Consider the following 14962-nt stretch of genomic DNA (forward strand, 5'->3'; position numbering starts at 1 on the left):
TAAAATTCGGTCATTATTAATAATTTTCAAAAAAATATGTAATACAAATTTTTAATGGTTGAAATAAGGAAAACGTCATACAATAATGTTGTTACCCTTTCTAAATATACTTATAATAATTATTATTGTAATTAATGTATAAAATTCTACTAATAAAATATTTATGGGGGGAGATATTGTAACTCAGATCATTTGGGGCACATATATTGTAATTTTTGTTTTTTAAATTTTAACCTTAAGCTTTAACTTTCAATTTTAATTGGGTTTACACAAGACAAATCAAATTGAGTTCAATACGTTAAACCAATTTGGTGTTAACTATTTACAGTGGTTAATGAACGCTGAAACACTTGCGGCGGCTGGTGATTTTTCGCTAATTAACCCCTTGAAAAATTTTATTATAGATTTTTATTAAAAATTAATTACTTTCCTTCAAGAAAAATACCGTAGAAAATATAAAATTGGAGTTATATGACTAGCGGGCCGGCATTGCTGGAAACGAGGGGAACGCCATGCCCCGGAGCCGGCCACCGCTGCCATCTCCCGCCCAGTAAACATGGCCTCTGACTCCCTGCCCACCATTAGCACACTACCCCAGTTTCTTTTCAACTTCTAAACCAATTTGATTATCTTTTTATTCTCTTAATTCAACTAGAATATGAATATTCTAACGAACCGACGGTGATTGTATTCTAATCTTAATAAACTGAGGCGATTAAGCTCCAAAGATGTTCACAACGGCAAAAAAAATTGTAATACTACAGATTAACAAATCTTTAAATTTATATAGATCAATTTAATTACAAATCTTATTTAAGAAAAAACTCTAAACACAATGAAAAATTTAAAACCCTCTGCATAAAATTATATAAGCCGAAATCGAGGCCTTTTTTTGTCATTGGAATAATACAAAGCAATTATTACCGTGTTAAACCAAATGGAAGTTGATTGCATTCAAATTTATCCTGTTTATTATTTCAAACTAATTTTTAGACAACTTAGAATATAGTAATAAATTAATATTAATTTAGCAGCTTAGCAGATGGGTTGTCGAAAACGAAAAATGAACAGAAGAAATAAAGCTGATTCAAAGCCGAGACATAAACTTTGACTGTCTTTCTATAATTTGAAAGATAAAGGAAGCGAGTTATTTCCTCAAGGAAACATAGGACCGAGACAGAAAGTTATACAGAAAATCGGGGCGATGTGAAGCTCAAAGGCTTCTGTTGGAGAAACCGGTGGAACCTGAAGGATTCAGATAAGATAACAAGTTTCTGACAAATATTCATTAATTAAATTGGGAAGATCGGAAGAGAAAATTAATGGAGATGCTAAATGGATACTTAAGGTTCAAAACTGGTTCGAAGTTTTTTATAATTGTGCCTTAAGTTTAGAAAAAAACGCAAAAAAATGATTTTATATTCAATATGATATTCAGACAAGTTTAATTGTCAATTTAACACTTTTATGAAGCGTTGATCAATTGAGGACCTGCATGCGATTCAATAACCGTCATACATAAATGGATGATATCGATTTGATTTTGTAATGGGGTATCCATTATCCAGTTGAGACGACTTTCAATATAATAAAAAGCCTCAACGTACATTATGTAAAGTAAGGGAGCCGGGATGTAAATCGTTTACCTCTCTTGTAAATTGCAAAAGTCATAAATAAATAGAAAGATAATTTATGCCCGTGGCGACTTCAATTTACTTCAAGAAAAAACTGTGATGTGTGGGTGTTTTAATGTGTGGTTTTAACATTTGTACCCATTGAATTTAAATAATTAATTTACTTTTATATCTTATTAACATTTGCTTATTGGGTGTTAATGTTTTATCCTTTCCATAGGAAAATTGAACTTGAATGGATTATGGCGTTTAGGTTGTTACTTATGAATAAAAATTCGGCACCTTTCACAGTAGGGTAAGGGTGTTTTGGTTAATTGTATGCGTGACCCTCTAAATTTCGCCGGTTTTCCGCGGATTTGTTCACCCCCGGCCGGTCTGAATATTCATAGGGTGAATCAACGCATGTGTTTACTTTGGACACAACAATCAGGCGCGTGTGGCCATAAAACACATTCGCATCCTCATAAATACATTTCGGTCCGACAATAGCCACTTGATTAGTTTCTAAGATCTGTTAAAACAAGGAAGACACCGGCTGAGTATAAATAAAAGGACGCTTTTACGGGTCCAGGACCGGAGGGTTCGTCGCGTTTCGGAAGGGGAAACGGGGCCAATTGTGAGAAAAGTTCTTTACTTACTCGACGGCCGAAGATCCCTTGTAGAGACGGAGGGACGGACTGGCCCTAGCCATCCTGGGCTTTCTCTTTTTTACCGTTTTCCTCGAGATGTTCTTGTACGAATGGAAAAAAGGCTAAAAAGAGGGGAAAATGGACCGCCTTCCTTTTTTTTACCTCAAGCAGAAGAAAGGTAAAGGCGGACTTTCTAATTTCTATTATTAAGAGCCCGTTTCTTTTTTAACGACCTCTGAACACATAAAAAATGTTTGCTTGACAATAAGTGGTATTCTGAAATGATAATGGAACTTTTCTATTTCTGTTGCAGGTAAGAATCCCGCATTTTGGATTGTAAACGATACAACAATGCGAGTAAGTAAAAATTAATGTAAAAGATGGAATTAAAAACTTGACAACTACATCTTAGATTTACAAAAATAAACAACTCAATTGAACCCCTAAAAAAAAAATCTTTAAAGCAAAATAAAAAGGGTATAAATAGGATTTCAATAAAACTAGTTTATACAGTTTTTTTACTGAATATTTTAGTTAACTTTTATTGTTTTATCAATCGTTGGAGTGACATGTATGCTCAGGTCCTTTCCTTTTCTGGGACACTTGTAAATCTTTTACTCGAGACAATCCGCGGTCCCCCAGTGTAAAAGCTCGTACATAAAATGGCGATGGGCAGAACGCATTTTATTGATCCATTGCCGTGGAGTGAGAAAGACAGAGCGAGGAGAACGAGCGAAAGAGGGAGAAGGAGAGTCGATGTGGGTCATAGCTCTTCCAAACCTCGGCCAAACTCGTAAAATCTGTCTACGCTTCCGTTCGAACGGAAATACGACTCTTTCTCATCCAGCGGCGGATTTCCTTCGTTTTTTTTTTATCTCTACGAAATCATCTTTCAAGTTTTCTATTTACCACAGTTTAATTGTTCAGTAGGTAATATAAAATACAAACAGCAATTTATTTTCTGACTGGGTTTTTAAGTCTTGTAATTTTATGGATCTAACAAACACAAAATCAACTAAAATCTACTATTTTCGATTTACTTTCCTACAGTCTTAAAAAAAAAAAACCACTTTTATAATTATCATAACGATAAAGCTCAATGCTTCTACCCTATAAACAAACTAATTGTTGTTAAAATCATTCTATTGAATAAAACGAATTATTTGAACTTTCAAAGTTTACAGAGAAAAAGGAAAAATGCTAGGTTGTAATATAAAAACATAAGGAAAAACTTACATGCGAAGGACCCCAGATTTTTGTAGTTAAATGACGATAAATAGCCAATTTATTATTCGAGATTTTCAAAATATTTAAAAACAGAAATTTACAAAGAGAATAGACAGAAATGAGCCTTGGGACTGGAGTACATGCCAGTTGTCGGTCCACCATATTGGACGCTATGCCTGAACGTTCGGTTCGTCTTCCAGCTCCGCCTCTCCCACGTCTCCCGGATCGGTCGGAATACACAAGACACCGATTTACCCCAAATGCCGCCTCCGGGGGTGAAGAATTCCACAGGTAACACTCAGAAATTCGCAGATATCCAAGAACCTGTCGCCCTGTTGTTTGTTGTGACTGGGACGCCTGCGTGGTCGGGAGGGGATCCTGGGCTAACATGGCGACCCACGGATCACCCGTTTACAGCGCGCTCCCTTAAAACTGTTTTGTACTATTGGATCATTTGCTTTAATTTTGACCAAAAATCAACGATTGGGGAATTTGACTTTGAGCCAATAAATCACAATAGAGGAAAAAATCCAATCAAATTTTGTAAAAAAATCTCAACTTATGTTATGTGATTTATACACTTATCTTATAAGGAAATACTCACTCACACTTTGTATTAATCCCACCTTCACCAGACGTTTTCATCTATAATTAACCTTCGCGGAATTATTATTTATTTATGACGATAATCTGATACAATATCCTTTTTACGTGTTAAATCATATATAAATAATTCAGGAAGATATAAGAATTGACAAAAAAAGTAAATAAATAAATGTTGATATTAATGAATTGAATTAGAAACAGTAGTTAAAAAAAGGTACAAATTAAATATTGTAATTGTAAAAAATAATCTAATAATGTATGGATAAAAAAGTTGTAAAATTATTAAATATAACTAATAACTTTTACTATATTTTAGAACATAATATCACGATTTAACTTGTCTGCAAACTTGATTGTAGAATGTAGAAAGAGATGAATTAAATATAGGAAGATGAACGCATAAATATGCCGTTTTTTTTTTTTTTTTTTTATAAACTATAGTCAGTAGAATGGTAAGCAAAGCAGTAGAAGAGTATGAAAGAGTCCGTTATAGATTAAAAAAATTGTTTATTTTATTTTATTATTATTATGTTAGTGGGTCTTATTTTGAAGGTTTTTTAAAAATCAAAATCAAAGCTTTGCGACATTTCGATGATCCTATGCCATTATATTTTATTTCTTAACATTGCAAAAATAATTTAAAACAAAACGTAAAAATATTTAAGTCCAGCATCTTACTAGCGTTATATTTGAGTTCAGTTAACGAAGTAAGAAACAGCATTTTTAAGATTTAAGCTTTATATATGTTATATTGTTGCCAGTATGAGGTAAAAAGTTTAATTTTGGTCGAACATAACACCATGATTTTTAGCAACAGTTTTAGAAGAGAGAACAGCATTTGTCATTAGTATGAATTAGGTGGTTCTTTAAAGACCGGTGGTTTTAAAGCATCCAAGTCAGATTGAAGAAGTGAGCAGTAGACATGAAAAAATTTAAATCATGAAACAAATTTTAGAATGAAAGGAAATCATTGATGAAAATATTAAATAAGAGTGGAGAGAAATGAGCATATTATTATTGTCGTAATAGAATTGTTATAAAATGTGATTACTGTATCATTTCCGTACTACAACTGCCAAATACCTTCTACAATGATCGATAACTACTAACAAAATTAAATAATTATGTTAAAAGGTGTAAAATTTTAAAGATTGGTATTTTGAACGGGTCGTTTCATTTACACAGAAGTGTAATAGGTCATATTAATCTAAATATTGTACCTTCTGGTTTTTATGATTATTAAAACAGATCTGGAGGGAGCAAGGACGATCAAACCTGCTGGCAAAGCCACCGTTCCGGCATTTCGCCATCTTCAGTGTATCAAGGGGAAGTTTCACGAGGAAAAATTTTAAAATGTAAACGTGTCGACAACAAAGTTCTAATTCTAGCGGATCAGGTATTTGGAAGCAAAAAACCAATCTGGCCAAGATTTCGATCTATTTAAAATCCTCCTCAAGGCCTAACAGATATAATTGAAATATTCCTGCGATACTTTATACAACAATGAATTTAAAGCAAACAATAATATCAATATTAAGATACAGATAAATATTATCAAAGCTAAATTTTGTATCATGGGAGTTCGTTTCTTCTTGCCCTTTCATCCAATTTTAAAATTGGCAGAAGAACGTTTATTGTTACATATCGCATCTTCTTGTTCAAAATTTCTCTTAAATTCTGACACTAAGTGATTATGCTACTGAATCAGTACAAAGTAAAGTTAAATGACAACATATTTTCATCTCTTCGCGTTGTTTGTAAAAATTTGAAAAAAGAAAAATGATTTGTCAAAATACGAATGAAAAAAAATATAATAATTGTGCTTTCATCGAGTTAGGAAGAATTTGAAAATTTTGAATATTAAATGTACCTCATTTTAAATATAACGTGGATTTAAATATACCTTCGATAAAAAAAACTTTTCCTCCTCCGTCTTTCCTCAGGAAGACCCAATACCAGCGGACCACGTCTAAATTATTTGTATTAAACTGAAGGGGTTAGTCTTTAAACGCCTTTATAGGGCTGAGAAGAATTCATAACAGAGGTTTTATCATGTTTTCGTGACATTTGAATTTTTAACTTTTCTTCAAACACAAGTTAATAATAAAGTATGACCAATTTTGTTTCGTAATTATTGTTAATTATCAGTGATAAAACCATTTAAAACCTTAGGTGATGGTCGAAATGTAGAATAATAGCAGTGTTTTAGTCGGATTAAATTATTTAAAAATGTGGGAGAGGTCGCGTGATTTATCCAATCCGATCGAGTCTTTTTCTCATTTCAGATGTTTTTTGATGCCAGCCTGCTTTCATTTTTTATGAATATTTTTCAAAAGGGATAATGTCTACATTAGAGGATAGATATGTACCAGAGAAGCGGGCCGAATTGAACCGGGGTCGGTGGGCGTAGTGTCTGTTAATACGGAAAACGCCCGTTTAAACATTTTCATCCTGTTAATCCTGGGGTCGAAAGGGGGCGAGTGCGTTTTTTAAAAGTCTGAAACATCTCTCGGTTTGTCCGAGCTGGGGAAAATTTACGCCGGGCGGGCGTTAATTAAAAATTAAATACGCAAAGCCTGCTGCGTTATGATTTATTACGGATTTCGGGAGCTGTCCGTAGCGTTTATTTATACATTTCCTGAGGCTGATTTATCGCCAATTCCTTTCCGAAGAATGGAGCTGGGAAACGAAATGTCATAGATAAGTAATTAGGTTTTTTTTTATACAAATTTTATTGCAAACGTTTTAGGAAAGTCATTAATTAAACGTAGCGACGACTATTTCAGAAATATGATTAGTTAGATTATATTAAATATACTAAAAGTCACATACAGAAATATTAGTTCTCTCACTCACGCACTCATTCACTCACTCAATTTCTCACTCTCACTCTCTATCGTTTAACATGCAAGGTAAAGCTGGTATCGGTAAACTATATATTTTTAATTATTTTATAAAACCCAGGCATCGTTTAAAACATCTTCTTCAGCGCTAGCACCACATTGTCTGTCTTTCGTCTCTTCTTTGTTATTACAAGTGGTGTCTAGGAGGGCCTTGAGCCAAGGAGACCCAAAATGAAACAGTACCTAGCATAATAATTTAAACAAAATGATGTATAAAGGCAATGTTAAAATTAATAAAAATTAATTAGTCAGTTGGTATATAAAAGTTAAAATGACATTCTCCTCCATTTTAATTGTTTACAATTATATTTTTATATTTGTAAATTTGTTTCTTCGTCGTTCATAGTTGGTGTCATAACCGATAATTAAAAACATCTACAAAGTCAATTAAAATCAATTGGCTGTACTACAAAGGGGGGTTTCAACAAAAACAAAAATTATGGGCTCGTTTATTTCGATTATCTATAAAATCTATAAAAAATATGGTAAACGGCTGGCGGCAAAATTGAATATCTACGAAATTTTTTTAAATTGTAAATTATTCCCTACCAAGATGAAAGCAGTTGAGAGAATGTACTTGTAATAGATCAATACAAGAGCAACAGCTTCCTCTCCTGCACCATCCGGCAACGCGGCCGTCATGTGTCAGCATAAAAAAATTAAATTTATATATTTTTTTCCCTAATTGTAAAACAATTTGGGAAAACGGGATAAATCGTGAATCAATGTTAGGTTTTTCAACTTTATTTATTTATTTTTGTGATGAACAAGAAATGCTAAACGTTAATTAGGTGTTGAAGTGTCTCATGTGTCATGACTCATGATTTTAGTATAAATTTTTTTATACTTCTAGTAGCATAGAGAAAGAGAAAACACGCAACAATTTATCATCGAAAAAACCCGGATTCTATTTTATTTTACGGAATTTTTTAATGTGATAAAAATATATTCAATATAGTAGATAAATAATTCCACCTTTATACGCTGTTTGCCCTTTCTTCAGGTTGATTCGGCTAAACTTTCTGTCGACCTTTTGTTTGCTTTGGCCAAGCTTTTCCATCATCTTAGTCAGATTAACCTTTTAACCAGAATCTTAATAGATGAAAGCTCGTGCCGAAGGTGGACCAGAGAACATCAAATGAGAGAACCTCATCTGATTAGAGTGAAAAAATCCAACAAATCAGAACAAATTTATAAATAAAATCAATTATTTCTTTCATAAGGTGAAATTTTTTCTTATACTTACAACTAGTAACACTATCATCACAGCATCATTATAAGAATTTTTTGTATTATCTTGCATTATTTACTGAGTAATTGTATCATACTATGACCAACAGCATGCCTGAACGTCCAATTATTGCTAGAGAAGTGTAAATATCAGTAAAATTTCGAAATAGTCTGTTAGATTTTTTAAAAATTTTTCCTAGGAGTCATTCTATGAAATTTTTCATGTAAAAGATCAAAAATAATTACCAACTGACCAAGCTTTTAGCTACGTTCTTGAGGGATCGAAAACAAACCAGTGGCGCCCTCGGGTTGAACACGCCGAAATTACCACCGTTTCGGACAAACTGGTCATTACAGTACAAGTACTTACTAAAGTTAGTATTTGCAAACCGTAGCAATCATAAACTTCAGCATTATTACAGCCTCGGCTTTGCAGTTGTTTTTATACGGTGAAAATATAATTAGGGGAAGAAAGATAGACCCATGTTAAGTCTTTGCTTGCTACAAGTTCCATTGGCATTGAATGAAAATATAGATCAGATGAAAAATATTTTGGAAATTAATTACATAAATATTTTTTTAAATAATCTTATGATTTTGTGACAAACCTTTAAGACACTCTCATGTAATGGAAAATTAAACAGAATCATTGAAGCACATAAGAAATGTACAGATTCGAATCTAACCAGCCAGACAAGGCAGACTGGTGTGGGCCAACAGCCAAGTTTCCTCGCAGTTCATAGATCATAACATATATTAAAATAATAAATAGATGATAATAGAACGCATTACTTTGGAAGGGGATGTAAACTTGTCATTCTATTCAGCAAAGAGGGGCCTGTTTTGCTCATGATGGCAAACTCCCAACGCCTACTATATTTTTTGCGTTTAACATGTTTTTAAATAAAAAGTACAAATCTTTGCGTATTTAAAAAAATATAGACATACATTGAAGATATGTTGCTTTATTGAGAGACACTCCTTTGGTTAAGAACTAATAAAATCATCAACTTTTGGCCTTCATAGTTAAATAAAATATGCTTCATTGCTTTTTAAAAGCAAAATAGATTTTAATTAAAGACTTGGTTGTAAATACTAGAATTTTAAATAAAAAATATTTTTCTTAAGTCTTTTAAGCACAGTCTTTGACTATCAAAATATTTGGTAGTTGGCGGTAATGGGTCAATGTTGTTACTTTTACCTGGCATTTCTGAAAATATCGTGTAATTTCAATTATTTCTCCAATTACTTGGTTTGGATTTCACAACCCGATCGCCTTTTCGGAATTTAAAAAAAATGCATAGCCCGTTCTCGTGGCTAAGCGTTAAATCACCTTGGCGAAAGATCAGTCAAAAGCCGCCGTCCAATTAAAATTACCTTAAAAGGGCTAGAGGATATAAGATAAAAAGAATATTCAAAAAAACTTAAAAAAGTATTTAGATTTAACAGGAAAGGTGCTGACAAATCCGTGAATTTTCAGTAAATATATAAATAATTTTATTATTAAATTAGTTCAATTTATTATATAAAATATATATAACTATTTAGAAAAAAATACTTCGTAGAAATGATTATTATTTTCACTTATCAGTTTTGCTTCAAAGAAGGTTCAACACTAGTACTGATAAGGCAATAACCTCCCATGATTATTTCCCGTCATTTACATTTATCCTGCTTTAGGGAACGTGACAACATTAAGATTGACAGAAAAGGGAACGACAGTAAAATATTGCTCCCAATCATACCAATTGGTGTTGGTCTTTTAAAGGAAGCGTGGGATTCAAAATAACACCGTGGATTTGTCAGCGGAAGTGGCTTTTTGGGACCCAATCGAGGTGGTTTTTCAATTTCTACACTGATCAGTGTTAAAAACTATTGTTTAAATGGCAACAATGATGAAGTACTTTATTAATTTCGGACAATTGTACTCAAGAAGTAGCCCATTGGTCAAATGCTTATCACTTTTGATAAAATTAGTATTTAAACAAATATTTTTTCGATAAAAAGTACCAGAAATGAAAATATTACAATAATTAAATACTACCTCTAGTACTAGAAATGATTTGCTTACAGCATTTTTGTAAAATATTAGATGTTAGAAAAAATTATGAAAATAATACAATAAAGCATTAAGGATGTTGGTAACTGGTAAATTCAGTAACACTTTCCATATAAAACATTATTGATACTGTTTGCTAGAAAATCTTTATAAGAATTATGACAATCACTGATAAAGATAACGTTTTAAAAATAAATATGTAAAGTTATCAGTGCTTATCACATGTGTTAATATAGTTAAAAGTTCTCGGAAAAAATGGTACTCCAACAATCTGTTTAACTAATTTAATTTTTAATTAATTTGAAAAGTGATTGTGGTTGATAGCATGGGTCATTTATTTATTTAAAAAAACCCTAACGATAACCCTGCGCAAATTGATAGATTTAACGTAATTAGTGAGATTATACTGTGCCTAAATGATAATAGAAATCTTCTAAATCAATCTCATAATAAATCAGAATGGATGTTTTTATTAATTTGTGTAATTGTAATGTTCAACCTTAAGTCATAAAATATTGTTTTGATTAAGAGAAATTGACAAGAAAAGTAAACAAGAGGTTTCCGTTGCACTTATTATTTTTATTTGATTTATTTTTGTTTATGGATTTTAAGTAATTTTTGTGAAATGTATCGTGAATTTTTTAATTGTAAAAATAAATTGTAAGAATATTAGTAATTGGTTTTCTTGAATATGTTTTTGTATTGTTTTGCATACCATGTTACTATTATGAAAAGTGGAGTAAGTCAGTATGTTTTACCAGTTGCATGTACCGAGGGGGGAAAGAACCCTCCGTTACACAACTATGTCCGGCCATCTTGAATCAACCCTCAGGGAGGGTCGGCTTTTTTCTTTTTTTCCCCTTTTACTTCTTTGTCGTTTATTTTTCTGTCTCCTTCTATCCAACATGTCCCAGCGTGTCATCACCTGGCCGGGTTCAGTTGTACCCAGGTGTCCGCACGTGTTGTTTCGGATGTGATTCTCCAGGACCTGCTAGTTCAACTATGGTAAGGAATCACCACGGATTGGTCACGAGTTTTGTCTATCGGCTCCTTTTTTCTCGTTTCCCGGCTAACATCTTCATACCAGTTCGTCGTGACCCATCCTCTTTATCATTTACCAACCCAAATGTTTACAGAAACCAGAACGGGCACAAACCATGGATAAACGCCGCATACTGTTTCATTTGATGAAGTCATTAATAAGTAATAACGCAGGCGAGCGTGTTGAAACTCTGAAATACCTTTCTTAATTTGAATATCATTAAGTGATGGGAAAGATTAAAGTACTGACGGGTATCGCATTACAGATCACTACATATCGATTGTATACTTCGAATATCTCAATTAGTCTGGGTTATCCGTTTACTGTAATACTTTAAATACGATGTATACGTTGATCAGTAGGGACAGCTGATATTTATTGACATCGAGAAATAGTTAGCTCGTGGTAGCGAAATTATTTTATATGGTCCACAATTACCGTTTAGAATGGCTCTTTACAGCTGATTATAATAATTAAAATAATTTCCTACACTTCTAAACCGAGAACAGGTCCCCGAAGCCGATAAAAAGCCCAAAAGGAACAAGAGCCTCCTGAATGGTAAGAATGTGAGGAAGGGGTGGACGAACAAGAAGAGCGTGTTTTTAAGGGAAATAATAACTTAATTTATAAAATGGCGGCGGGAAAAAAAGAGAGAAGTGATAGATAGGGAAAGGAAAAGACAGAAAATGATAAAAATTTGGTAGATTAATCCAAAAACCGGGTTCTGCTCCTACCTCCACCGGAAAATGAAGAATTAGGGGGTCGTTGGGAGTATGAAATGGCGAAGTACACATTTCACTACAAAATAATCAATGATTTATAAAATGGATTACATAATTTTCTAACGAATACACACCATCTCAATCAAGCCCTCAAAATCACTCGTAATTCGTCCTTCACAGGCACGATCAGAGCAAAGTAGCCACTGACTTGTTAAATGTTTTACACTTGTATGTTATTGTTAAACCTTAAATAATGTTCCAAACAATGTAATGAAAAATTACAATTAATTAAGGTTTTTTAGTTGAAATAAAAAAGTCAATGGTACGAGCGGTATTCGAACCCACGATCTTCGGCTAGATACGCCGCTGCTCTACCACTTGAGCTATCGTGACCTCGATCCACTCGGACACCAACTTCCCATCTCAACCCCACCTTTTGAATTTTCCCTCCTTTTTGCCATTTTTCAAATTAATTAATTGTAATGTATTAATTGGTCAAGCGGACCACGAAATTAGTGAATGTAATGAAAAAATTGACTTTTCTTTATTACATAGACAAATAAAATGAGAGATTCCAAGAAATTTTGTATAAACAGTTTTGGATTAAGTGATATATCTGGTAAACCTAGTTTGTGAGGTAGCACAGGATATCCATAATTAATGCAGCTAGTCCCTGATAGTGAAAAGCCCGTGATTTTTGCACAAATTTATAAATGGAGAAAATTTATTTCGGGAAATTAAAATGTCGTAACTTTTGAATAGCGAAATTAAGTTTTCAAGAAAATTGTCCCAGTATTAATGAATTGAGTGGATTTTAAACAAGGGTATGTCAACTAAGAGGTTATATGAGCCCTCGGGGAACCGGTGTTTATGGAAAACCAATTTGTAAGTATGTCGGGTTCGAATGCAGGGTCGGTGGATTCGAACCCGGGACATTTACCTTACAGTGATGAACGCCGTGTCAACCCCAAACTGATGCGGCCACCAATGCACAGGATTTTAAAGCCTTACGGCTTCCTCTTGAGAACTTTTGGGGCGCAAAAATTTCTAATGAAATACTCTCAGAAATAGATAGCCTTGTCTTGACGACTCAATTTGTTTTTTCTGAGTCCATTTCTGGTCCTCTATACGTTTCAAGAAGTGTGCACTATTACTCTAGTCTACACAACCAACATAAAAATAAAAGTAAAACGATTTACCATTATTTTTTATTGTCAGAGTGTCAGACATATATTTGGAAATTTATGCAAGTAAGCGTTTCTGCTTTCAACGAATTCACTTTGAATTGTCCCGTTTCCGAGTGGAATACCATGTCGGCCCGAAATGAGCCGTTCAGGGCTCTAAAGGTATCATGATGATGTTGATGTTCTCTTCACGGATCCTCGCTTTGTGGGAGGTGGTCCCCATGCGCCAAGTCGTGGGAAATCAACATGACTTTATCTATACTCACGAGCACCGTGATTTGAACAACATTTTAAGCACTATCTCCGTTAGTTGTGCGCTTATTATGTATCGAAAAAAATTGAATTCGCCCCTTTTCGTGGATCTCGCCGAATTTTTAGCACCTCAGAAAAGAATTTGCGGTTTAGTGTGAAGCGTTGAGAATAAGTCGGTTTTAAAACTGTTTCGACAGAGTGAGAAATCGTTTCATTTATTTACTTGTTAATTGAAAGAAAGCCAAAAACAAAGTGTTTTACTGTTGATGCTAAAATATACAGGGGACAATTAACGTGGACCCCAACCTACTTGGATTTATGTTTCTAGCTAGGAGAGTTTCTATCAAATTAATTAATTGTGGAGAGGACGGAGGTCGTTTATTCCCGTGATACAATTTAAACTGAAGATTTACCGAGTTTAAGCCGGCTAAGACAAACAGTCCGAGCAAATGAAACATTTCTAATTTAATTGTCTGCTCCTCGGAGAGCCAAGGGCACAGACCACAGACCGCAGACGTACGATTACGAGCCGTGGGGCCCGTGCGAGTCTTCCGTAAACATTCCTGCCAGAATGTATGATCAGTCGAGTTCATTACGCACGACCGTCATACATCGGCCTGATTCTTTTTTACTGAACCATTATTCGCCGTGTTATTACGTGGAAATACGGGCTTAAACGTGGTAAATTGGCTGTGGACGTCCGAGAGGCAAAGAGCCATCGAGTTTAAGCCGCCCCCGGTTCAGAGACTAAGCCCCTCGGACCCTCATTACCGCCCCTATGTTTACTGCCGCTCAGTCCCTTCCTGCTTTTAAACCCTTTTAATTCCACCTTATGGAATACAATTAAAAAAATGTTAATGAACGGCTTAGATTATTTTCACTTTGCACAATATACTGAAAATTCCTTACGAATAAACTTTTTAATTATAAGAAAAAAAAAACGTTGCCGTCGTACAAAAAAGGCTAGTTCATTTGTGATCGTCTTGGTCCCCTATCTTCGCGTTTTTTTTTTCTGGCGTTTCATCATTTCATCACCGGTTGAGGGTTTGCGACCAACAGAAAACAGAAGAAAAGCAGACGAAAACCGAAAATTAAACCAACAAGATCCTGGTCCGCTAATTCTCGTATCTTGAAGCACAATTATTCTGAGAAAACATTTAACAAAATTTGTGCCATGTAATTAAGTTTTTCTTCTTGCAACGATAAGTTACTGATCGTTAGGGTTTCCAAATTTCTTAATGCACATCGTACTTTTTGATTTTTCATATAATTCTTGGAACTTTCTTCCAACAACTCGAGTTGAGCAAGTGCTGTAAAGTTTGGACTTCTCGTACACTGACGCGGTATTAAAACACTCTGACTGAGGGAACACTTAGAAATCCAACGCTTATGAAACACTAGATCTTAGTTTATAATTAATTTGCTGAAGTCGTGAGAGAGGAGAAGAATGAGATAGTTTAGAAAAACACTTTTT

General features: G+C 33.8%; 1 protein-coding gene across 4 annotated transcripts in view; it reads left to right on the top strand.

Annotated features, from left to right (window-relative positions):
- Positions 1 to 14962, top strand: part of LOC106661386 (homeotic protein ultrabithorax) — a 348363-nt gene that overhangs the window by 126044 nt on the left and 207357 nt on the right. The window lies entirely within an intron of this gene.

This window comes from Cimex lectularius, unplaced genomic scaffold (genome assembly GCF_000648675.2).
Source record: "Cimex lectularius strain Harlan isolate CLEC.00 unplaced genomic scaffold, Clec_2.1 scaffold18, whole genome shotgun sequence".
NCBI classification, from domain to species: domain Eukaryota; kingdom Metazoa; phylum Arthropoda; class Insecta; order Hemiptera; family Cimicidae; genus Cimex; species Cimex lectularius.